Here is a 26,120-nt window from a genome sequence, read left to right as displayed (position 1 = left end):
ACCCATTAGAGTCAATAGAAACGTGTTAGCATTTTAGCTAATTAGCATGCTAAGCTAACTAGCATAAATCAACCAGCACAGGCACGGTCAACTTCAGAGCTGTACATATCGGGAACGTGAGTGAATATCAAAAATCTGTTCAGTCATTTCTGTCAGGCCCGGTCTGAAGTTCATCTGATAAAATTTTGAACAAAATTGAACAAGATTTCAGGGAGGAGTAGCGAAAAAACTGTATTTAAATCCATTCAATATGGCGGACAGACGCCATATTGGAAAATGGCAAATGAGACATCATCTGATTCGGCATAACCCACGGAATCAAATGACATAAAAATATCAAAAATCGATCAAAATTTACAGTAGTTATAAGGGGTTTTGCAAGAATCGTTATATCTCTTGAACACTAGGTGGCGCTGTCTTCTAACTTCCGGGGTACCTCAGGCACATGTTGTTGATGATGCCTATCGATTTTTGTGAAGATATGTACAATAGATCAAAAGATATAGCAATTTATGACAAAATTCAAAATGGCGGACGGGTGGTCCTGGTGGTCTCGACAAAATTGACATCCACAGATCCGGAATGATCTAAAGAATCCATAGACATCAAGATCATAATTTTCTGATGAATTGTTCAGAAGTTATAAGCAAAAAAGTGCATTTTTGGTATCTCGACACCCATAGGTGGCGCTATTCCCAAATTCGGCATGGACCCCCAGATCATGGTGTAGATGAAGTGTACCGAGTTTGGTTTCGATTGATCAAAGTTTGGCCGAGATACAGCATCTCAACCGATTTTAGGTCAGCCTCAGTAAGTTCACAGCATCATAACTTTTTTTTTCACTAGTGTTCAAAAAATTCTGTTCAGTCATTTCTGTGCGGCTCAGTCCAAAGAACATCTGAGCCAAATTTCAGAAGAATTGGACCAATTTTGAAGGAGGAGTAGTGTTTAGACTGAATACTGTACTTTTCAAAATGGCCGCCACTGTAATGGGCGGAGTCTTAATGTAAGATATGGAATGGAATCTCCATGAAGAGACAAAATAGATGTACTAAGTTTTATTTTCATAGAATTAGTGGTTCAAGAGTTATTAACGTTTGAATGTTGAATTTTTGGACTGCTGGTGGCGCTATAGAGTTTGGCCTAGAGACCCCAAAGTTGGTCAGATCTCTAATAATGACCAGTTCTACAAGTGTGCCAAATTTCATCATTTTCCCATGTTTCCTTCATAGGGCTGCCATAGACTCCCATTGGAGAGGAAGAAGAAGAAGAATAATAATAATTAAAGCTGCAAGCAGCCTTTCTGGGGCCAAGCCCTTATTGCTCTTTGGCTTTTAAGGTTTTTTCAAGCAACTTTTTCAGCACTTTTTACAGAACAGATAGATTCAGAATTACAGATAAGGTGAAATCAGAAGGTCTGATGAGAACGAACGCAGAATGAAGTTACAAAAACACACTTATTTTTGATCCCATTTTAAGAAACTTTAGTACAGCTCTTAACCATGTAATAAAGGAATTGAAATGACAACTTTATACCCAATTTTAAATTTTTCCCATACAGGTTTCGAACCCACAACCTCACAGGTTCAGAACCAACGCCTTAGCTAAGTGCGCCACATTAGTTGACACACAATTTACATGGCACAGAAGAGAGGTCAAGGTGTGAGAATGATCTCTCACAAGCCCGAAGTAGCATTTTAGCCAGATTAGCATGCTACGCTAAAAAATGCTAACATTGTCAAAGTTAACCAGATTGCTCAAGAGACCCATTAGAGTGAATAGAAAAGTGTTAGCATTTTAGTTAATTAGCATGCTAAGCTAATTAGCATAAATCAACAAACACAGGCACGGTCAACTTCGGAGCTGTACATCTCTGGAACGGGAACGAATATCAAAAATCCGTTCTGTCATTTCTGTCAGGCCCGTTCTGAAGTTCATCTGATAAAACTTTTAACAAAATTGAACAAGATTTCAGGGAGGAGTAGTGAAAAAACTGTATTTCATTCCATTCAATATGGCGGACAGACGCCATGTTGGAAAATGACAATTGAGACATCCTCAGAATCGGCATAACCAAAGGAATAAAATGACATAAAAATAACAAAAATCGATCAACATTTACAGTAGTTATAAGGGGTTTTGCAAGAATCGTTATATCTCTTGAACACTAGGTGGCGCTGTCTTCCAACTTCCGGGGTACTTCCGGCACATGGTGTTGATGATGCCTATCGATTTTTGTGAAGATTTGTACAGTAGTTCAAAAGTTAGAGCAATTTTTGACAAATTTCAAAATGGCGGACGGGTGGTCCAGGTGGTCTTGACAAAATTGACATCCACAGATTCGAAATGATCTACAGAAACCATAGACATCAAGATCATAATTTTCTGATGAATTGTTCAGAAGTTATAAGCTAAAAAGTGCATTTTTGGTATCTCAACACCCATAGGTGGCGCTGTTCCCAAATTTAGCATGGACCCCCAGATCATGGTGTAGATGAAGTGTACCAAGATTGGTATCGATTGATCAAAGTTTGGCCGAGATACAGCATCTCTACCGATTTGAGGTCAACCTCTGTAAGTTCACAGCATCATAACTTTTTTTTTCACTAGTGTTCAAAAAATTCTGTTCAGTCTATTCTGTGCGGCTCAGTCCAAAGATTATCTGTGCCAAATTTCAGAAGAATTGGACCAATTTTGAAGGAGGAGTAGTGTTTAGACTGATTACTGTACTTTTCAAAATGGCTGCTACTGTAATGGGCGGAGTCTTAATGTAAGATATGGAATGGAATCTCCATGAAGAGACAAAACAGATGTACTAAGTTTTATTTTCATAGAATTAGTGGTTCAAGAGTTATTAACGTTTGAATGTTGAATTTTTGAACTGGTGGTGGCGCTGTAGAGTTGGTCCTAGAGACCCCAAAGTTGGTCAGATCACTAATAATGGTCATCTCTACAAGTGTGCCAAATTTCATCATTTTCCCATGTTCCCTTCATAGGGCTGCCATAGACTCCCATTGGACGAAAATAATAATAATAATAATAAAACGTACAGATACAATAGGGGCTACAGCCCTCTGGGCTTGGCCCCTAATAATAATAAAACATACAGATACAATAGGGGCTACAGCCCTCTGGGCTTGGCCCCTAAATAGCTGCAAGCAGCGATACCGGGGCCAAGCCCTGAAGGGCTGTAGCCAGAGCAGCGAGCGGGACGAAGCAAAACGGCCAAAACGGAACTTCCATCGGATCGACATTACCCACCCCGGATTCGATCCCACGACCTCTCGGGTCTGGGACCGGTGCCTTAGCGAAGTGCGCCACATTAGTTGACACACGATTTACATGGCACAGAAGAGAGGTTAAGGTGTGAGAATTAACTCTCAAGAGCCCGAAGTAGCATTTTAGCCAGATTAGCATGATACGCTAAAAATGCTAACGTTGCTCAAAGTTAACCAGATAGCTCAGGAGACCCATTAGAGTCAATAGAAACGTGTTAGCATTTCGGCTAATTAGCATGCTAAGCTAACTAGCATAAATCAACGAGCACAGGCACGGTCAAGTTCAGAGCTGTACATATCGGGAACGGGAGTGAATATCAAAAATCTGTTCAGTCATTTCTGTCAGGCCCGGTCTGAAGTTCATCTGATCAAATTTTGGACAAAATTGAACAAGATTTCAGGGAGGAGTAGCGAAAAAACTGTATTTCATTCCATTCAATATGGCGGACAGACGCCATATTGGAAAATAAAAATTGAGACATCATCAGATTTGACATAACCCACGGAATGAAATGACATAAAAATAACAAAAATTGATCAACATTTACAGTAGTTATAAGGGGTTTTGCGAGAATCGTTATATCTCTTGAACACTAGGTGGCGCTGTCTTCTAACTTCCGGGGTACCTCCGGCACATGTTGTTGATGATGCATATCGATTTTTGTGAAGATATGTACAGTAGATCAAAAGATATAGCAATTTTTGACAAATTTCAAAATGGCGGACGGGTGGTCCTGGTGGTCTTGACAAAATTGACATCCACAGATTCGGATTGATGTAAAGAATCCATAGATATCAAGATCATAATTTTCTGATGAATTGTTCAGAAGTTATAAGCAAAAAAGTGCATTTTTGGTATCTCAACACCCATAGGTGGCGCTATTCCCAAATTTGGCATGGACCCCCAGATCATGGTCTAGATGAAGTGTACCAAGTTTGGTATCGATTGATCAAAGTTTGGCCGAGATACAGCATCTCAACTGATTTTAGGTCAGCCTCAGTAAGTTCACAGCATCATAACTTTTTTTTTCACTAGTGTTCAAAAAATTCTGTTCAGTCATTTCTGTGCGGCTCAGTCCAAAGAACATCTGAGCCAAATTTCAGAAGAATTGGACCAATTTTGAAGGAGGAGTAGTGTTTAGACTGAATACTGTACTTTTCAAAATGGCCGCTACTGTAATGGGCGGAGTCTTAATGTAAGATATGGAATGGAATCTCCATGAAGAGACAAAATAGATGTACTAAGTTTTATTTTCATAGAATAAGTGGTTCAAGAGTTATTAACGTTTGAATGTTGAATTTTTGGACTGGTGGTGGCGCTATAGAGTTTGGCCTAGAGACCCAAAAGTTGGTCAGATCACTAATAATGACCAGTTCTACAAGTGTGCCAAATTTCATCATTTTCCCATGTTCCCTTCATAGGGCTGCCATAGACTCCCATTGGACGAGAAGAAGAAGAAGAATAATAATAATAATAAATATAGCTGCAAGCAGCGATACCGGGGCCAAGCCCTGAAGGGCTGTAGCCAGAGCAACGAGCGGGACGAAGCAAAACGGCCAAAACGGAACTTACATCGGATCGACGTTACCCACCCCGGATTCGATCCCACGACCTCTCGGGTTTGGGACGAGTGCCTTAGCGAAGTGCGCCACATTAGTTGACACACAGTTCGCATGGCACAGAAGAGAGGTTAAGGTGTGAGAATGAACTCTCAAAAGCCCGAAGCAGCATTTTAGCCAGATTAGCATGCTACGCTAAAAAATGCTAACGTTGCTCAAAGTTAACCAGATAGCTCAGGAGACCCATTAGAGTCAATAGAAACGTGTTAGCATTTTAGCTAATTAGCATGCTAAGCTAACTAGCATAAATCAACAAGCACAGGCACGGTCAACTTCAGAGCAGTACATGTCGGGAACGGGAGTGAATATCAAAAATCTGTTCAGTCATTTCTGTCAGGCCCGGTCTGAAGTCCATCTGATAAAATTTTGAACAAAATTGAATAAGATTTCAGGGAGGAGTAGCGAAAAAACTGTATTTCATTCCATTCAATATGGCGGACAGACGCCATGTTGGAAAATGACAATTGAGACATCATCAGATTCGGCATAACCAAAGGAATAAAATGACATAAAAATAACAAAAATTGATCAACATTTACAGTAGTTATAAGGGGTTTTGCAAGAATCGTTATATCTCTTGAACACTAGGTGGCGCTGTCTTCTAACTTCCGGGGTACCTCCGGCACATGTTGTTGATGATGCCTATCGATTTTTGTGAAGATATGTACAATAGATCAAAAGATATAGCAATTTATGACAAAATTCAAAATGGCGGACGGGTGGTCCTGGTGGTCTTGACAAAATTGACATCCACAGATCCGGAATGATCTAAAGAATCCATAGACATCAAGATAATAATTTTCTGATGAACTGTTCAGAAGTTATAAGCAAAAAAGTGAATTTTTGGTATCTCAACACCCATAGGTGGCGCTGTTCCCAAATTTGGCGTGGACCCCCAATTCATGGTGTAGATGAAGTGGACCAATTTTGGTTTCGATTGATCAAAGTTTGGCCGAGATACAGCATCTCAACCGATTTTAGGTCAACCTCATTAAGTTCACAATTGAATAACTTTTGAACAAAGGCGAAAATCAAAAATCTGTTCAGTCATTTCTGTGCGGCTCAGTCCAAAGAACATCTGAGCCAATTTTCAGAAGAATTGGACCAATTTTGAAGGAGGAGTAGTGTTTAGACTGAATACTGTACTTTTCAAAATGGCCGCTACTGTAATGGGCGGAGTCTTAATGTAAGGTGTGGAATGGAATCTCCACGAAGAGACAAAACAGATGTACTAAGTTTTATTTTCATAGAATTAGTGGTTCAAGAGTTATTTATGTTTGAATGTTGAATTTTTGAACTGGTGGTGGCGCTGTAGAGTTGGTCCTAGAGACCCCAAAGTTGGTCAGATCACTAATAATGGTCATCTCTACAAGTGTGCCAAATTTCATCATTTTCCCATGTTTCCTTCATAGGGCTGCCATAGACTCTCATTGGAGAAGAAGAAGAAGAAGAATAATAATAATAAATATAGCTGCAAGCAGCGATACCGGGGCCAAGCCCTGAAGGGCTGTAGCCAGAGCAACGAGCGGGACGAAGCAAAACGGCCAAAATGGAACTTCCATCGGACCGACGTTACCCACCCCGGATTCGATCCCACGACCTCTCAGGTTTGGGACGAGTGCCTTAGCTAAGTGCGCCACATTAGTTGACACACGATTTACATGGCACAGAAGAGAGGTTAAGGTGTGAGAATTAACTCTCAAAAGCCCGAAGTAGCATTTTAGCCAGATTAGCATGCTACGCTAAAAAATGCTAACGTTGCTCAAAGTTAACCAGATAGCTCAGGAGACCCATTAGAGTCAATAGAAACGTGTTAGCATTTTAGCTAATTAGCATGCTAAGCTAACTAGCATAAATCAACAAGCACAGGCACGGTCAACTTCGGAGCTGTACATGTCGGGAACGGGAGTGAATATCAAAAATCTGTTCAGTCATTTCTGTCAGGCCCGGTCTGAAGTTCATCTGATAAAATTTTGAACAAAATTGAACAAGATTTCAGGGAGGAGTAGCGAAAAAACTGTATTTAAATCCATTCAATATGGCGGACAGACGCCATATTGGAAAATGGCAAATGAGACATCATCTGATTCGGCATAACCCACGGAATCAAATGACATAAAAATATCAAAAATCGATCAAAATTTACAGTAGTTATAAGGGGTTTTGCAAGAATCGTTATATCTCTTGAACACTAGGTGGCGCTGTCTTCTAACTTCCGGGGTACCTCAGGCACATGTTGTTGATGATGCCTATCGATTTTTGTGAAGATATGTACAATAGATCAAAAGATATAGCAATTTATGACAAAATTCAAAATGGCGGACGGGTGGTCCTGGTGGTCTCGACAAAATTGACATCCACAGATCCGGAATGATCTAAAGAATCCATAGACATCAAGAAAATAATTTTCTGATGAATTGTTCAGAAGTTATAAGCAAAAAAGTGCATTTTTGGTATCTCAACACCCATAGGTGGCGCTGTTCCCAAATTTGGCGTGGACCCCCAGATCATGATGTAGATGAAGTGTACCAAGTTTGGTATCGATTGATCAAAGTTTGGCCGAGATACAGCATCTCAACCGATTTTAGGTCAGCCTCATTAAGTTCACAATTGAATAACTTTTGAACAAAGATGAAAATCAAAAATCTGTTCAGTCATTTCTGTGCGGCTCAGTCCAAAGAACATCTGAGCCAAATTTCAGAAGAATTGGACCAATTTTGAAGGAGGAGTAGTGTTTAGACTGAATACTGTACTTTTCAAAATGGCCGCTACTGTAATGGGTGGAGTCTTAATGTAAGATATGGAATGGAATCTCCATGAAGAGACAAAATAGATGTACTAAGTTTTATTTTCATAGAATTAGTGGTTCAAGAGTTATTAACGTTTGAATGTTGAATTTTTGAACTGGTGGTGGCGCTGTAGAGTTGGTCCTAGAGACCCCAAAGTTGGTCAGATCACTAATAATGGTCATTTCTACAAGTGTGCCAAATTTCATCATTTTCCCATGTTTCCTTCATAGGGCTGCCATAGACTCCCATTGGAGAAGAAGAAGAATAATAATAATAATAATAAAACGTACAGATACAATAGGGGCTACAGCCCTCTGGGCTTGGCCCCTAAATATAGCTGCAAGCAGCGATACCGGGGCCAAGCCCTGAAGGGCTGTAGCCAGAGCAACGAGCGGGACGAAGCAAAACGGCCAAAACGGAACTTCCATCGGACCGACGTTACCCACCCCGGATTCGATCCCACGACCTCTCGGGCTCGGGACCAGTGCCTTAGCTAAGTGCGCCACATTAGTTGACACACAGTTCATATGGCACAGAAGAGAGGTTAAGGTGTGAGAATGAACTCTCAAGAGCCCGAAGTAGCATTTTAGCCAGATTAGCATGCTACGCTAAAAAATGCTAACGTTGCTCAAAGTTAACCAGATAGCTCAGGAGACCCATTAGAGTCAATAGAAACATGTTAGCATTTTAGCTAATTAGCATGCTAAGCTAACTAGCATAAATCAACAAGCACAGGCACGGTCAACTTCGGAGCTGTACATGTCGGGAACGGGAGTGAATATCAAAAATCTGTTCAGTCATTTCTGTCAGGCCCGGTCTGAAGTTCATCTGATAAAATTTTGAACAAAATTGAACAAGATTTCAGGGAGGAGTAGCGAAAAAACTGTACTTCATTCCATTCAATATGGCGGACAGACGCCATGTTGGAAAATGACAGTTGAGACATCATCAGATTCGGCATAACCAAAGGAATAAAATGACATAAAAATAACAAAAATCGATCAAAATTTACAGTAGTTATAAGGGGTTTTGCAAGAATCGTTATATCTCTTGAACACTAGGTGGCGCTGTCTTCTAACTTCCGGGGTACCTCAGGCACATGTTGTTGATGATGCCTATCGATTTTTGTGAAGATATGTACAATAGATCAAAAGATATAGCAATTTATGACACAATTCAAAATGGCGGACGGGTGGTCCTGGTGGTCTCGACAAAATTGACATCCACAGATCCGGAATGATCTAAAGAATCCATAGACATCAAGAAAATAATTTTCTGATGAATTGTTCAGAAGTTATAAGCAAAAAAGTGCATTTTTGGTATCTCAACACCCATAGGTGGCGCTGTTCCCAAATTTGGCGTGGACCCCCAGATCATGGTGTAGATGAAGTGTACCAAGTTTGGTATCGATTGATCAAAGTTTGGCCGAGATACAGCATCTCAACCGATTTTAGGTCAGCCTCATTAAGTTCACAATTGAATAACTTTTGAACAAAGACGAAAATCAAAATTCTGTTCAGTCATTTCTGTGCGGCTCAGTCCAAAGAACATCTGAGCCAAATTTCAGAAGAATTGGACCAATTTTGAAGGAGGAGTAGTGTTTAGACTGAATACTGTACTTTTCAAAATGGCCGCCACTGTAATGGGCGGAGTCTTAATGTAAGATATGGAATGGAATCTCCATGAAGAGACAAAATAGATGTACTAAGTTTTATTTTCATAGAATAAGTGGTTCAAGAGTTATTAACGTTTGAATGTTGAATTTTTGGACTGGTGGTGGCGCTATAGAGTTTGGCCTAGAGACCCCAAAGTTGGTCAGATCACTAATAATGACCAGTTCTACAAGTGTGCCAAATTTCATCATTTTCCCATGTTCCCTTCATAGGGCTGCCATAGACCCAATGGGACGAAAAGAAGAAGAATAATAATAATAATAATAATAATAAAACATACAGATACAATAGGGGCTACAGCCCTCTGGGCTTGGCCCCTAATAATAAAGAAAACGTACAGATACAATAGGGGCTACAGCCCTCTGGGCTTGGCCCCTAAATATAGCTGCAAGCAGCGATACCGGGGCCAAGCCCTGAAGGGCTGTAGCCAGAGCAACGAGCGGGACGTTGCAAAACGGCCAAAACGGAACTTCTATCGGATCAATGTACCCACCCCGGATTCAATCCCACGACCTCTCGGGTTTGGGACGAGTGCCTTAGCTAAGTGCGCCACATTAGTTGACACACTGTTTGCATGGCACAGAAGAGAGGTTAAGGTGTGAGAATGAGGTCACTGAAGAAAGTTGCTTAGCAATTTAAGCAGCATGAAATGGAAAGTTAAGTAAATTGTAATTCAGACTTCTGAGGTATGTCCAGAACATGGTTTTAATAATCCCTAGCGATTATAGTAGAAATCTTTCTATGGGTTGAAAAGATATAGAAACTTAGGACACAATTCTTAATGTCAGGCAGTTAGTTTAGTTAATCCTGGCAAAATTTACATCCATGGATTCGGCATGATCCGAGGAATAGACAGACAACAAGATCATGATTTTCCAACTAATTGTTCAAAAGTTATAAGCAGAAATGTGAGTTTTTGGTATCTCACGACCTATAGGTGGCGCTGTTCCCAACTTTGGGATATATTCTCAGTTCATAGTGTTGATGAAGTGTAGCGAGTTTTGTGGCGATTGATCAAAGTACGGCCGAGATATAGCCTTTCAGACAATTTCAGTTTAACACTGTTAACTTCAGGGCATCATAACTCTTTTTTTGACCAGTAGGTCGAAAAATTCTGTTCAGTCATTTCTGTGCGGCTCGGTCCAAAGATCGTCTGAGGAAATTTTGAGAAGAATTGGGCCACATTTGAAGGAGGAGTAGCGAAAAAACGGAATACTGTACTTTTCTTAATGGCCTTCACTGTAATGGCAGGAATTTTAATGTACACTATTCAATGTGATCAGCGTGAAGAGAGGAATCAGGTGTACTAAGTTTTATGTTGATAGAAGAAGGTGTTCAAAAGTTATAAGGAAAAATGTGCATTTATGCTATATCATGACCCATAGGTGGCGCTGTGCCTAAATTCGGCATGAACCCTTAGATCATGGTGTTGATGAAGTGTATCAAGTTTGGTTTCGATTGATCAATGTTTGGCCGAGATACAGCCTCTTAACCGATTTTGGGTCGACCTCGTTATGTTCACAATTTAATAACTTTTTAACAAAGACGAATATCAAAAATCTGTTCAGTCATTTCTGTGCGGCTCGGTCCGAAGATCGTCTGTGGTAAATTTCAGAAAAATCAAACCACTTTTGAAGGAGGAGTAGTGTTTAAACAGAAACATTTAATTAGCTTAATAGCAATTACTGTAATGGGTGGAGACTTAATGTAAGGTATAGAGTGTAATCTCCATGAAGAGAGTAATCATGTGTACTAAGTCCTATCTGGATAGACCAAAGGGTTCATGAGTTATTAAAGTTTAAAAACTGAATTTTTGAACTGGTGGTGGCGCTGTAGAGTTGGTCTTAGAGACTCCAAAGTTGGTCAGATCACTATTGGTGACCATCTCTAGAAGTGTGCCAAATTTCATCATTTTCCCATGTTCCCTTCATAGGGCTAGCATAGTGATCGATTGTTTTTGCTCGAAAATTCTACCAAAAACAATCGCTATTAAAGCTGCAAGCAGCCTTTCTGGGGCCAAGCCCTTATTGCTCTTTGGCTTTTAAGGTTTTTTCAAGCAACTTTTTCAGCACTTTTTACAGAACAGATAGATTCAGAATTACAGATAAGGTGAAATCAGAAGGTCTGATGAGAACGAACGCAGAATGAAGTTACAAAAACACACTTATTTTTGATCCCATTTTAAGAAACTTTAGTACAGCTCTTAACCATGTAATAAAGGAATTGAAATGACAACTTTATTCCCAATTTTAAATTTTTCCCATACAGGTTTCGAACCCACAACCTCACAGGTTCAGAACCAACGCCTTAGCTAAGTGCGCCACATTAGTTGACACACAATTTACATGGCACAGAAGAGAGGTTAAGGTGTGAGAATGAACTCTCAAAAGCCCGAAGCAGCATTTTAGCCAGATTAGCATGCTACGCTAAAAAATGCTAACGTTGCTCAAAGTTAACCAGATACCTCAGGAGACCCATTAGAGTCAATAGAAACGTGTTAGCATTTTAGCTAATTAGCATGCTAAGCTAACTAGCATAAATCAACAAGCACAGGCACGGTCAACTTCGGAGCTGTACATGTCGGGAACGGGAGTGAATATCAAAAATCTGTTCAGTCATTTCTGTCAGGCCCGGTCTGAAGTTCATCTGATAAAATTTTGAACAAAATTGAACAAGATTTCAGGGAGGAGTAGCGAAAAAACTGTATTTCATTCCATTCAATATGGCGGACAGACGCCATGTTGGAAAATGACAGTTGAGACATCATCAGATTCGGCATAACCAAAGGAATAAAATGACATAAAAATAACAAAAATCGATCAACATTTACAGTAGTTATAAGGGGTCTTGCAAGAATCGTTATATCTCTTGAACACTAGGTGGCGCTGTCTTCTAACTTCCGGGGTACCTCAGGCACATGGTGTTGATGATGCCTATCGATTTTTGTGAAGATATGTACAATAGATCAAAAGATATAGCAATTTATGACAAAATTCAAAATGGCGGACGGGTGGTCCTGGTGGTCTCGACAAAATTGACATCCACAGATCCGGAATGATCTAAAGAATCCATAGACATCAAGATTATAATTTTCTGATGAATTGTTCAGAAGTTATAAGCAAAAAAGTGCATTTTTGGTATCTCAACACCCATAGGTGGCGCTGTTCCCAAATTTGGCGTGGACCCCCAGATCATGGTGTAGATGAAGTGTACCAAGTTTGGTATCGATTGATCAAAGTTTGGCCGAGATACAGCATCTCAACCGATTTTAGGTCAACCTCAGTAAGTTCACAGCATCATAACTTTTTTTTTCACTAGTGTTCAAAAAATTCTGTTCAGTCATTTCTGTGCGGTTCAGTCCAAAGAACATCTGAGCCAAATTTCAGAAGAATTGGACCAATTTTGAAGGAGGAGTAGTGTTTAGACTGAATACTGTACTTTTCAAAATGGCCGCTACTGTAATGGGCGGAGTCTTAATGTAAGATATGGAATGGAATCTCCATGAAGAGACAAAACAGATGTACTAAGTTTTATTTTCATAGAATTAGTGGTTCAAGAGTTATTAACGTTTGAATGTTGAATTTTTGAACTGGTGGTGGCGCTGTAGAGTTGGTCCTAGAGACCCCAAAGTTGGTCAGATCACTAATAATGGTCATCTCTACAAGTGTGCCAAATTTCATCATTTTCCCATGTTCCCTTCATAGGGCTGCCATAGACTCCCATTGGACGAAAATAATAATAATAATAATAAAACGTACAGATACAATAGGGGCTACAGCCCTCTGGGCTTGGCCCCTAAATATAGCTGCAAGCAGCGATACCGGGGCCAAGCCCTGAAGGGCTGTAGCCAGAGCAACGAGCGGGACGAAGCAAAACGGCCGAAACGGTACGCACGTCAGGACAACCGATCGGTTCAGAAGTAGAGAAGTTTGAAATTGAACAGAACTTTAGATGAGAAAGACCAAAAACACATTTTTGATTCAAGGCAAACACACTCAGAAAATCCAACGACTTGAACAGAAGCAACATTAACTGCCATTGATCCAAACCCATGAACTCAGAAACAACATTAACTGTCCTGGATTCGAACCCATGACCTCAGAATCTCTGAACCAGGGGCTTAACATACTGCACCACTGAGTCTTTACACATCCAGTGAGCTGCAGAAGAAAGGTTAAGGTGTGAGGATGAGGTCACTAAAGAAAGTTACCTAGCATTTTAAGGTAGTTTAGTCAATCCTGGCAAAATTTACATCCATAGATTCGGCATGATGCGAGGAATAGACAGAGACCAATATCCTGATTTTCTAACTAATTGTTGAAAAGTTATAAGCAGAAACGTGAATTTTTGGTATCTCACGACCCATAGGTGGCGCTGTTCCCAACTTTGGGATATATTATCAGTTCATAGTGTTGATGAAGTGTAGCGAGTTTTGTTACGATTGATCAAAGTACGGCCGAGATATAGCCTCTCATACAATTTCGATTCAACACTGTTAACTTCAGAGCATCATAACTTTTTTTTTGACCAGTAGGTCGAACAATTCTGTTCAGTCATTTCCGTGCGGCTCAGTCCAAAGATCGTCTGAAGAAATTTTGAGAAGAATTGGGCCACATTTGAAGGAGGAGTAGCGAAAAAACGGAATACTGTACTTTTCTTAATGGCCTTCACTGTTATGGCAGGAATTTTAATGTACACTATTCAATGTGATCAGCGTGAAGAGAGGAATCAGGTGTACTAAGTTTTATGTTGATAGAAGAAGGTGTTCAAAAGTTATAAGGAAAAATGTGCATTTATGCTATATCATGACCCATAGGTGGCGCTGTGCCTAAATTCGGCATGAACCCTCAGATCATGGTGTTGATGAAGTGTATCAAGTTTGGTTTCGATTGATCAATGTTTGGCCGAGATACAGCCTCTTAACCGATTTTGGGTCGACCTTGTTATGTTCACAATTGAATAACTTTTGAACAAAGACGAATATCAAAAATCTGTTCAGTCATTTCTGTGCGGCTCGGTCCGAAGATCGTCTGTGGCAAATTTCAGAAAAATCAAACCACTTTTGAAGGAGGAGTAGCGTTTAAACGGAAACACTTAATTAGCTTAATAGCAATTACTGTAATGGGTGGAGTCTTAATGTAAGGTATAGAGTGTAATCTCCATGAAGAGGGAAATCATGTGTACTAAGTTTGATCTGGCTAGAACAAATGGTTCAGGAGTTATTAAAGTTTCAAAATTGAATTTTTGAACTGGTGGTGGCGCTGTAGAGTTGGTCCTATAGATCCCAAAGTTGGTCAGATCACTATTGGTGACCATCTCTAGAAGTGTGCCAAATTTCATCATTTTCCCATGTTCCCTTCATAGGGCAGGCATAGTGATCGATTGTTTTTGCTCGAAAATTCTACCAAAAACAATCGCTAATATAGCTGCAAGCAGCCATACCGGGGCCAAGCCCTGAAGGGCTGTAGCCAGAGCAACAAGCGGGACGACGCAAAACGGCCGAAATGGAACCTACGTCAGGACAACAGATCGGTTTCAAAAGTAGAGAAGTTTGAAATTGAACAGAACTTTAGATGAGAAAGACCAAAAACATTTTTTATTCGGTGCGCACACTCAGAAAATCCAATGGCTTGAACACCAGCAACATTAACTGCCCTTCATTCAAACCCATGAACATAGACACAATATTACCTGCCCTGGATTCGAACCCATGATCTCAGAAGCTCAGAACCAGCGGCTTAACAGACTGCACCACTGAGTGGCTACACATTCAGCATGATGCAGAAGAGAGGTTAAGGTGTGAGAATGAGGTCACTGAAGAAAGTTGCCTAGCAATTTAAGCAGCATAAAATGGAAAGTTAAGTAAATTGTAATTCAGACTTCTGAGATATGTCCAGAACATGGTTTTAATAATCCCTACCGATTATAGTAGAAATCTTTCCATGGGTTGAAAAGATATAGAAACTTAGGACACAATTCTTAATGTCAGGCAGTTAGTTTAGTTAATCCTGGCAAAATTTACATCCATGGATTTGGCATGATCCGAGGAATAGACAGACAACCAGATCATGATTTTCCAACTAATTGTTCAAAAGTTATAAGCAGAAATGTGAATATTTGGTATCTCATGACCCATAGGTGGCGCTGTTTCCAACTTTGGGATATATTCTCAGTTTATAGTGTTGATGAAGTGTAGCAAGTTTTTTGGCGATTGATCAAAGTACGGCCGAGATATAGCCTTTCAAAAAATTTCAGTTTAACACTGTTAACTTCAGAGCATCATAACCTTTTTTTTGACCAGTAGGTCGGAAAATTCCGTTCAGTCATTTCCGTGCGGCTCAGTCCAAAGATCGTTTGAGGAAAATTTGAGAAGAATTGGGCCACATTTGAAGGAGGAGTAGCAAAAAAATGGAATACTGTACTTTTCTTAATCGCCTTCACTGTAATGGCAGGAATTTTAATGTAAACTATTCAATGTGATCAGCGTGAAGAGAGGAATGAGATGTACTAAGTTTTATGTTGATAGAAGAAGGTGTTCAAAAGTTATAAGGAGAAATGTGCATTTATGCTATCTCATGACCCATAGGTGGCGCTGTCCCCGAATTCGGCATGTACCCTCAGATCATGGTGTTTATGCAGTGTATCAAGTTTAATTTCGATTGATCAATGTTTGGCCGAGATACAGCCTCTTAACCAATTTTGGGTGAACCTCGTTATGTTCACAATTTAATAACTTTTGAACAGAAACGAATATCAAAAATCTGTTCAGTCATTTCTGTGCGGCTCGGTCCGAAGATCGTCTGTGGCAAATTTCAGAAAAATCAAACCACTTTTGAAGGAGGAGTAGTGTTTAAACAGAAACACTTAATTAGCTTAATAGCAATTACTGTAATGGGTGGAGACTTAATGTAAGGTATAGAGTGTAATCTCCATGAAGAGAGTAATCATGTGTACTAAGTCGTATCTGGATAGACCAAAGGGTTCATGAGTTATTAAAGTTTAAAAACTGAATTTTTGAACTGGTGGTGGCGCTGTAGAGTTGGTCTTAGAGACTCCAAAGTTGGTCAGATCACTATTGGTGACCATCTCTAGAAGTGTGCCAAATTTCATCATTTTCCCATGTTCCCTTCATAGGGCTAGCATAGTGATCGATTGTTTTTGCTCGAAAATTCTACCAAAAACAATCGCTAATATAGCTGCAAGCAGCGATACCGGGGCCAAGCCCTGAAGGGCTGTAGCCAGAGCAACGAGCGGGACGAAGCAAAATGGCCAAAACGGTACGCACGTCAGGACAACCGATCGGTTCAGAAGTAGAGAAGTTTGAAATTGAACAGAACTTTAGATGAGAAAGACCAAAAACACATTTTTGATTCAAGGCAAACACACTCAGGAAATTCAAATGCTTGAACAGAATCAACATTAACTGCCCTTGATCCAAACCCATATACACAGAAACAACATTAACTGCCCTGGATTCGAACCCATGACCTCAGAAGCTCAGAACCAGCATCTTAACATACTGCACCACTGAGTCTTTACACATCCAGTGAGCTGCAGAAGAAAGGTTAAGGTGTGAGGATGAGGTCACTAAAGAAATTTGCCTAGCAATTTAAGGTAGTTTAGTCAATCCTGGCAAAATTTACATCCATAGATTCGGCATGATCCGAGGAATAGAAAGACACCAAGATCATGATTTTCCAACTAATTGTTCAAAAGCTATAAGCAGAAATGTGAAATTTTGGTATCTCACGACCCATAGGTGGCGCTGTTTCCAACTTTGGGATATATTCTCAGTTTATAGTGTTGATGAAGTGTAGCAAGTTTTGTGGCGATTGATCAAAGTACGGCCGAGATACAGCTTCTCAAACAATTTCGATTCAACACTGTTAACTTCAGAGCATCATAACTCTTTTTTTGACCAGTAGGTCGAAAAATTCTGTTCAGTCATTTCCGTGCGGCTCGGTCCAAAGGTCGTCTGAGGAAATTTTGAGAAGAATTGGGCAACATTTGAAGGAGGAGTAGCGAAAAAACGAAATACTGTACTATTCGTAATGGCCATCACTGTAATGCCTGCAAAGTTAATGTAAACTATTCAATGTGATCAGTGTGAAGAGAGGAATCAGGTGTACTATGTTTTATCTTGATAGAAGAAGGTGTTCAAAAGTTATAAGGAAAAATGTGCATTTATGCTTTCTCATGACCCATAGGTGGCGCTGTGCCCGAATTCGGCATGAACCCTCAGATCATGGTGTTGATGAAGTGTATCAAGTTTGGTTTCGATTGATCAATGTTTGGCCGAGATACAGCCTCTTGACCGATTTTGGGTCGACCTCGTTATGTTCACAATTGAATAACTTTTGAACAAAGACGAATATCAAAAATCTGTTCAGTCATTTCTGTGCGGCTCGGTCCGAAGATCGTCTGTGGCAAATTTCAGAAAAATCAAACCACTTTTGAAGGAGGAGTAGCGTTTAAATGGAAACACTTAATTAGCTTAATAGCAATTACTGTAATGGGTGGAGACTTAATGTAAGGTATAGAGTGTAATCTCCATGAAGAGAGTAATCATGTGTACTAAGTCGTATCTGGATAGACCAAAGGGTTCAGGAGTTATTAAAGTTTCAAAACTGAATTTTTGAACTGGTGGTGGCGCTGTAGAGTTGGTCTTAGAGACCCCAAAATTGGTCAGGTCACTATTGGTGACCATCTGTAGAAGTGTGCCAAATTTCATCATTTTCCCATGTTCCCTTCATAGGGCAGGCATAGTGATCGATTGTTTTTGCTCGAAAATTCTACCAAAAACAATCGCTAATATAGCTGCAAGCAGCGATACCGGGGCCAAGCCCTGAAGGGCTGTAGCCAGAGCAACGAGCCGGACGAAGCAAAACGGCCGCAACGGTACGCACGTCAGGACAACCGATCGGTTCAGAAGTAGAGAAGTTTGAAATTGAACAGAACTTTAGATTAGAAAGACCAAAAACACATTTTTGATTCAAGGCAAACACACTCAGGAAATTCAAATGCTTGAACAGAATCAACATTAACTGCCCTTGATCCAAACCCATATACACAGAAACAACATTAACTGCCCTGGATTCGAACCCATGACCTCAGAAGCTCAGAACCAGCATCTTAACATACTGCACCACTGAGTCTTTACACATCCAGTGAGCTGCAGAAGAAAGGTTAAGGTGTGAGGATGAGGATGAGGCAATTTAAGGTAGTTTAGTCAATCCTGGCAAAATTTACATCCATAGATTCGGCATGACCCGAGGAATAGAAAGACACCAAGATCATGATTTTCCAACTAATTGTTCAAAAGCTATAAGCAGAAATGTGAAATTTTGGTATCTCACGACCCATAGGTGGCGCTGTTTCCAACTTTGGGATATATTCTCAGTCCATAGTGTTGATGAAGTGTAGCGAGTTTTGTGGCGATTGATCAAAGTACGGCCGAGATATAGCGTCTCATTCAATTTCGATTCAACACTATTAACTTCAGAGCATCATAACTCTTTTTTTGACCAGTAGGTCGAAAAATTCTGTTCAGTCATTTCTGTGCGGCTCGGTCCAAAGATCGTCTGAGGAAATTTTGAGAAGAATTGGGCCACATTTGAAGGAGGAGTAGCGAATAAACAGAATACTGTACTTTTCATAATGCGGGTTACTGTAATGGCAGGAATTTTAATGTAAACTATTCAATGTGATCAGCGTGAAGAGAGGAATCAGGTGTACTAAGTTTTATCTTGATAGAAGAAGTTGTTCAAAAGTTATAAGGAAAAATGTGCATTTATGCTATCTCATGACCCATAGATGGCGCTGTGCCCGAATTCGGCATGAACCCTCAGATCATGGTGTAGATGAAGTGTATCAAGTTTAGTTTCGATTGATCAATGTTTGGCCGAGATACAGCATCTCAACCGATTTTGGGTCGACCTCGTTATGTTCACAATTTAATAACTTTTGAACAAAGATGAATATCAAAAATCTGTTCAGTCATTTCTGTGCGGCTTGGTCCGAAGATCGTCTGTGGCAAATTTCAGAAAAATCAAACCACTTTTGAAGGAGGAGTAGCGTTTAAACAGAAACACTTAATTAGCTTAATAGCAATTACTGTAATGGGTGGAGACCTAATGTAAGGTATAGAGTGTAATCTCCGTGAGGAGAGTAATCATGTGTACTAAGTCGTATCTGGATAGACCATAGGGTTCAGGAGTTATTAAAGTTTCAAAACTGAATTTTTGAACTGGTGGTGGCGCTGTAGAGTTGGTCTTAGAGACCCCAAAGTTGGTCAGATCACTATTGGTGACCATCTCTAGAAGTGTGCCAAATTTCATCATTTTCCCATGTTCCCTTCATAGGGCTTCATAGTGATCGATTGTTTTTGCTCGAAAATTCTACCAAAAACAATCGCTAATATAGCTGCAAGCAGCGATACCGGGGCCAAGCCCTGAAGGGCTGTAGCCAGAGCAACGAGCGGGACGAAGCAAAAGGGCCGAAACAGAGTGTACGTCAGGACAACCGATCAGTTCAGAAGTAGAGAAGTTTGAAATTGAACAGAACTTTAGATGAGAAAGAACAAAAACATATTTTTGATTGAAGGCAAACACACTCAGGAAATGCAAAGGCTTGAACAGAAGCAACATTAACTACCCTTGATCCGAACCCATGAACTCAGAAACAACATTAACTGCCCTGGATTCGAACCCATGACCTCAGAAGCTCAGAACCAGCGGCTTAACAGACTGTACCACTGAGTTGTTACACATCCAGTGTGCTGCAGAAGAGAGGTTATGGTTAGAGAATGAGGTCACTAAAGAAAGTTGCCTAGCATTTTAAGGTAGTTTAGTCAATCCTGGCAAAATTTACATCCATAGATTCGGCATGACCCGAGGAATAGAAAGACACCAAGATCATGGTTTTCCAACTAATTGTTCAAAAGCTATGAGCAGAAATGTGAATTTTTGGTATCTCATGACCCATAGGTGGCGCTGTTTCCAACTTTGGGATATATTCTCAGTTCATAGTGTTGATGAAGTGTAGAAAGTTTTGTGGCGATTGATCAAAGTACGGCCGAGATACAGCTTCTCGAACAATTTCGATTCAACACTGTTAACTTCAGAGCATCATAACTCTTTTTTTGACCAGTAGGTCGAACAATTCTGTTCAGTCATTTCCGTGCGGGTCGGTCCAAAGATCGCCTGAGGAAATTTTGAGAAGAATTAGGCCACATTTGAAGGAGTAGTAGCGAAAAAACGGAATACTGTACTTTTCATATTGCGGGTTACTGTAATGGCTGGAATCTTAATATAAACTATTCAATATGAACAATGTGAAGAGAGGAATCAGGTGTACTAAGTTTTATCTTGAAAGAAGAAGGTGTTCAAAAGTTATAAGGAAAAATGTGCATTTATGGTATATCATGACCCATAGGTGGCGCTGTCCCCGAATTTGGCATGAAACCTCAGATCATGGTGTTGGTGAAGTGTATCAAGTTTAGTTTTGTTTGATCAATGTTTGGCCGAGATACAGCCTCTTAACCGATTTTGGGTGGACCTCATTATGTTCACAATTGAATAACTTTTGAACAAAGATGAATATCAAAAATCTGTTCAGTCATTTCTGTGCGGCTCGGTCCGAAGATCGTCTGTGGCAAATTTCAGAAAAATCAAACCACTTTTGAAGGAGGAGTAGCGTTTAAACGGAAACACTTAATTAGATTAATAGCAATTACTGTAATGGGTGGAAACTTAATGTAAGGTATAGAATGTAATCTCCAAGAAGAGAGTAATCATGTGTACTAAGTTTTATCTGTCTAGAACAAAGGGTTCAGGAGTTATTAAAGTTTCAAAACTGAATTTTTGAACTGGTGGTGGCGCTGTAGAGTTGGTCTTAGAGACCCCAAAGTTGGTCAGATCACTATTGGTGACCATCTCTAGAAGTGTGCCAAATTTCATCATTTTCCCATGTTCCCTTCATAGGGCTTGCATAGTGATCGATTGTTTTTGCTCGAAAATTCTACCAAAAACAATCGCTAATATAGCTGCAAGCAGCAATCCCGGGGCCAAGCCCTGAAGGGCTGTAGCCAGAGCAACGAGCGGGACGAAGCAAAACGGCCAAAACGAACTTCCATCGGATCGACATTACCCACCCCAGATTCGATCCCACGACCTCTCGGGTTCGGGACGAGTGCTTTAGCTAAGTGTGCCACATTAGTTGACACACTGTTTGCATGGCACAGAAGAGAGGTTAAGGTGTGAGAATTAACTCTCAAAAGCCCGAAGCAGCATTTTAGCCAGATTAGCATGCTACGCTAAAAAATGCTAACGTTGCTCAAAGTTAACCAGATAGCTCAGGAGACCCATTAGAGTCAATAGAAACGTGTTAGCATTTTAGCTAATTAGCATGCTAAGCTAACTAGCATAAATCAACCAGCACAGGCACGGTCAACTTCGGAGCTGTACACGTCGGGAACGGGAGTGAATATCAAAAATCTGTTCAGTCATTTCTGTCAGGCCCGGTCTGAAGTTCATCTGATAAAATTTTGAACAAAATTGAACAAGATTTCAGGGAGGAGTAGCGAAAAAACTGTATTTCATTCCATTCAATATGGCGGACAGACGCCATGTTGGAAAATGACAAAGGAGACATCATCAGATTCGGCATAACCAAAGGAATAAAATGACATAAAAATAACAAAAATCGATCAACATTTACAGTAGTTATAAGGGGTCTTGCAAGAATCGTTATATCTCTTGAACACTAGGTGGCGCTGTCTTCTAACTTCCGGGGTACCTCAGGCACATGTTGTTGATGATGCCTATCGATTTTTGTGAAGATATGTACAATAGATCAAAAGATATAGCAATTTATGACAAAATTCAAAATGGCGGACGGGTGGTCCTGGTGGTCTCGACAAAATTGACATCCACAGATCCGGAATGATCTAAAGAATCCATAGACATCAAGATCATAATTTTCTGATGAATTGTTCAGAAGTTATAAGCAAAAAAGTGCATTTTTGGTATCTCAACACCCATAGGTGGCGCTGTTCCCAAATTTGGCGTGGACCCCCAGATCATGGTGTAGATGAAGTGTACCAAGTTTGGTATCGATTGATCAAAGTTTGGCCAAGATACAGCATCTCAACCGATTTTAGGTCAGCCTCATTAAGTTCACAATTGAATAACTTTTGAACAAAGACGAAAATCAAAAATCTGTTCAGTCATTTCTGTGCAGCTCAGTCCAAAGATCATCTGAGCCAAATTTCAGAAGAATTGGACCAATTTTGAAGGAGGAGTAGTGTTTAGACTGAATACTGTACTTTTCAAAATGGCCGCTACTGTAATGGGCGGAGTCTTAATGTAAGATATGGAATCGAATCTCCATGAAGAGACAAAACAGATGTACTAAGTTTAATTTTCATAGAATTAGTGGTTCAAGAGTTATTAACGTTTGAATGTTGAATTTTTGAACTGGTGGTGGCGCTGTAGAGTTGGTCCTAGAGACCCCAAAGTTGGTCAGATCACTTATAATGACCATGACTACAAGTGTGCCAAATTTCATCATTTTCCCATGTTCCCTTCATAGGGCTGCCATAGACTCCCATTGGACGAGAAGAAGAAGAAGAATAATAATAATAATAAAACATACAGATACAATAGGGGCTACAGCCCTCTGGGCTTGGCCCCTAAATATAGCTGCAAGCAGCGATACCGGGGCCAAGCCCTGAAGGGCTGTAGCCAGAGCAACGAGCGGGACGAAGCAAAACGGCCAAAACGGAACTTCCATCGGATCGACGTTACCCACCCCGGATTCGATCCCACGACCTCTGGGGTTCGGGACGAGTGCCTTAGCTAAGTGCGCCACATTAGTTGACACACTGTTCGCATGGCACAGAAGAGAGGTTAAGGTGTGAGAATTAACTCTCAAAAGCCCGAAGCAGCATTTTAGCCAGATTAGCATGCCACGCTAAAAAATGCTAACGTTGCTCAAAGTTAACCAGATAGCTCAGGAGACCCATTAGAGTCAATAGAAACGTATTAGCATTTTAGCTAATTAGCATGCTAAGCTAACTAGCATAAATCAACAAGCACAGGCACGGTCAAGTTCAGAGCTGTACACGTCGGGAACGGGAGTGAATATCAAAAATCTGTTCAGTCATTTCTGTCAGGCCCGGTCTGAAGTTCATCTGATCAAATTTTGAACAAAATTGAACAAGATTTCAGGGAGGAGTAGCGAAAAAACTGTATTTCATTCCATTCAATATGGCGGACAGACGCCATGTTGGAAAATGGCAAATGAGACATCATCAGATTCAGCATAACCCACGGAATAAAATGACATAAAAATAACAAAAATCGATCACAATTTACAGTAGTTATAAGGGGTTTTGCAAGAACCGTTATATCTCTTGAACACTAGGTGGCGCTGTCTTCCAACTTCCGGGGTACCTCCGGGATATGGTGTTGATGATGCCTATCAATTTTTGTGAAGATATGTACAGTAGATCAAAAGATATAGCAATTTATGACAAAATTCAAAATGGCGGACAGGTGGTCCTGGTGGTCTTGACAAAATTGACATCCACAGATCCAGAATGATCTAAAGAATCCATAGACATCAAGATAATAATTTTCTGATGAACTGTTCAGAAGTTATAAGCAAAAAAGTGCATTTTTGGTATCTCAACACCCATAGGTGGCGCTATTCCCAAATTTGGCATGGACCCCCAGATCATGGTGTAGATGAAGTGTTCCAAGTTTGGTATCGATTGATCAAAGTTTGGCCGAGATACAGCATCTCAACCGATTTTAGGTCAGCCTCATTAAGTTCACAATTGAATAACTTTTGAACAAAGACGAAAATCAAAATTCTGTTCAGTCATTTCTGTGCGGCTCAGTCGAAACAACATCTGAGCCAAATTTCAGAAGAATTGGACCAATTTTGAAGGAGGAGTAGTGTTTAGACTGAATACTGTACTTTTCAAAATGGCCGCTACTGTAATGGGCGGAGTCTGAATGTAAGATATGGAATGGAATCTCCATGAAGAGACAAAATAGATGTACTAAGTTTTATTTTCATAGAATAAGTGGTTTAAGAGTTATTAACGTTTGAATGTTGAATTTTTGGACTGCTGGTGGCGCTATAGAGTTTGGCCTAGAGACCCCAAAACTGGTCAGATCTCTAATAATGACCAGTTCTACAAGTGTGCCAAATTTTATCATTTTCCCATGTTCCCTTCATAGGGCTGCCATAGACTCCCATTGGACGAGAAGAAGAAGAAGAAGAATAATAATAATAATAATAATAATAATAATAATAATAAAGAAAACGTACAGATACAATAGGGGCTACAGCCCTTTGGGCTTGGCCCCTAAATATAGCTGCAAGCAGCGATACCGGGGCCAAGCCCTGAAGGGCTGTAGCCAGAGCAACGAGCCGGACGAAGCAAAACGGCCGCAACGGTACGCACGTCAGGACAACCGATCGGTTCAGAAGTAGAGAAGTTTGAAATTGAACAGAACTTTAGATTAGAAAGACCAAAAACACATTTTTGATTCAAGGCAAACACACTCAGGAAATTCAAATGCTTGAACAGAATCAACATTAACTGCCCTTGATCCAAACCCATATACACAGAAACAACATTAACTGCCCTGGATTCGAACCCATGACCTCAGAAGCTCAGAACCAGCATCTTAACATACTGCACCACTGAGTCTTTACACATCCAGTGAGCTGCAGAAGAAAGGTTAAGGTGTGAGGATGAGGATGAGGCAATTTAAGGTAGTTTAGTCAATCCTGGCAAAATTTACATCCATAGATTCGGCATGACCCGAGGAATAGAAAGACACCAAGATCATGATTTTCCAACTAATTGTTCAAAAGCTATAAGCAGAAATGTGAAATTTTGGTATCTCACGACCCATAGGTGGCGCTGTTTCCAACTTTGGGATATATTCTCAGTCCATAGTGTTGATGAAGTGTAGCGAGTTTTGTGGCGATTGATCAAAGTACGGCCGAGATATAGCGTCTCATTCAATTTCGATTCAACACTATTAACTTCAGAGCATCATAACTCTTTTTTTGACCAGTAGGTCGAAAAATTCTGTTCAGTCATTTCTGTGCGGCTCGGTCCAAAGATCGTCTGAGGAAATTTTGAGAAGAATTGGGCCACATTTGAAGGAGGAGTAGCGAATAAACAGAATACTGTACTTTTCATAATGCGGGTTACTGTAATGGCAGGAATTTTAATGTAAACTATTCAATGTGATCAGCGTGAAGAGAGGAATCAGGTGTACTAAGTTTTATCTTGATAGAAGAAGTTGTTCAAAAGTTATAAGGAAAAATGTGCATTTATGCTATCTCATGACCCATAGATGGCGCTGTGCCCGAATTCGGCATGAACCCTCAGATCATGGTGTAGATGAAGTGTATCAAGTTTAGTTTCGATTGATCAATGTTTGGCCGAGATACAGCATCTCAACCGATTTTGGGTCGACCTCGTTATGTTCACAATTTAATAACTTTTGAACAAAGATGAATATCAAAAATCTGTTCAGTCATTTCTGTGCGGCTTGGTCCGAAGATCGTCTGTGGCAAATTTCAGAAAAATCAAACCACTTTTGAAGGAGGAGTAGCGTTTAAACAGAAACACTTAATTAGCTTAATAGCAATTACTGTAATGGGTGGAGACCTAATGTAAGGTATAGAGTGTAATCTCCGTGAGGAGAGTAATCATGTGTACTAAGTCGTAT

At 40.3% G+C, this 26,120-nt stretch overlaps 2 long non-coding RNA genes across 5 annotated transcripts; one reads left to right on the top strand and one right to left on the bottom strand.

Annotated features, from left to right (window-relative positions):
- The first annotated feature begins 736 nt into the window (after positions 1-736).
- On the top strand, positions 737-24,664 carry LOC127946694 (uncharacterized). Of its 4 annotated transcripts, none has more exons than XR_008151138.1 (3): positions 737-2,171; positions 12,240-12,632; positions 24,178-24,664. It is a non-coding gene; the product is annotated as an uncharacterized LOC127946694 (long non-coding RNA). The 4 variants fall into 4 exon arrangements; XR_008151140.1 differs by lacking the exon at positions 24,178-24,664 and adding an exon at positions 17,895-18,033 and having other exon boundaries at positions 12,240-14,503; XR_008151139.1 differs by lacking the exon at positions 24,178-24,664 and adding an exon at positions 16,274-16,819 and having other exon boundaries at positions 12,240-14,503.
- LOC127946695 (uncharacterized) lies at positions 3,209-12,433 on the bottom strand. The gene is made up of 3 exons (XR_008151141.1): positions 12,269-12,433; positions 4,892-5,515; positions 3,209-3,281 (listed from the first exon to the last, which is right to left on the bottom strand). It is a non-coding gene; the product is annotated as an uncharacterized LOC127946695 (long non-coding RNA).
- Positions 24,665-26,120: the final 1,456 nt, after the last annotated feature.

This window comes from Carassius gibelio, chromosome A25 (genome assembly GCF_023724105.1).
Source record: "Carassius gibelio isolate Cgi1373 ecotype wild population from Czech Republic chromosome A25, carGib1.2-hapl.c, whole genome shotgun sequence".
Classification (NCBI taxonomy): Eukaryota; Metazoa; Chordata; class Actinopteri; order Cypriniformes; family Cyprinidae; genus Carassius; species Carassius gibelio.
The sequence above is the reverse complement of the archived record's forward strand: the minus strand, read 5'-3'. Positions and strand labels throughout refer to the sequence as shown.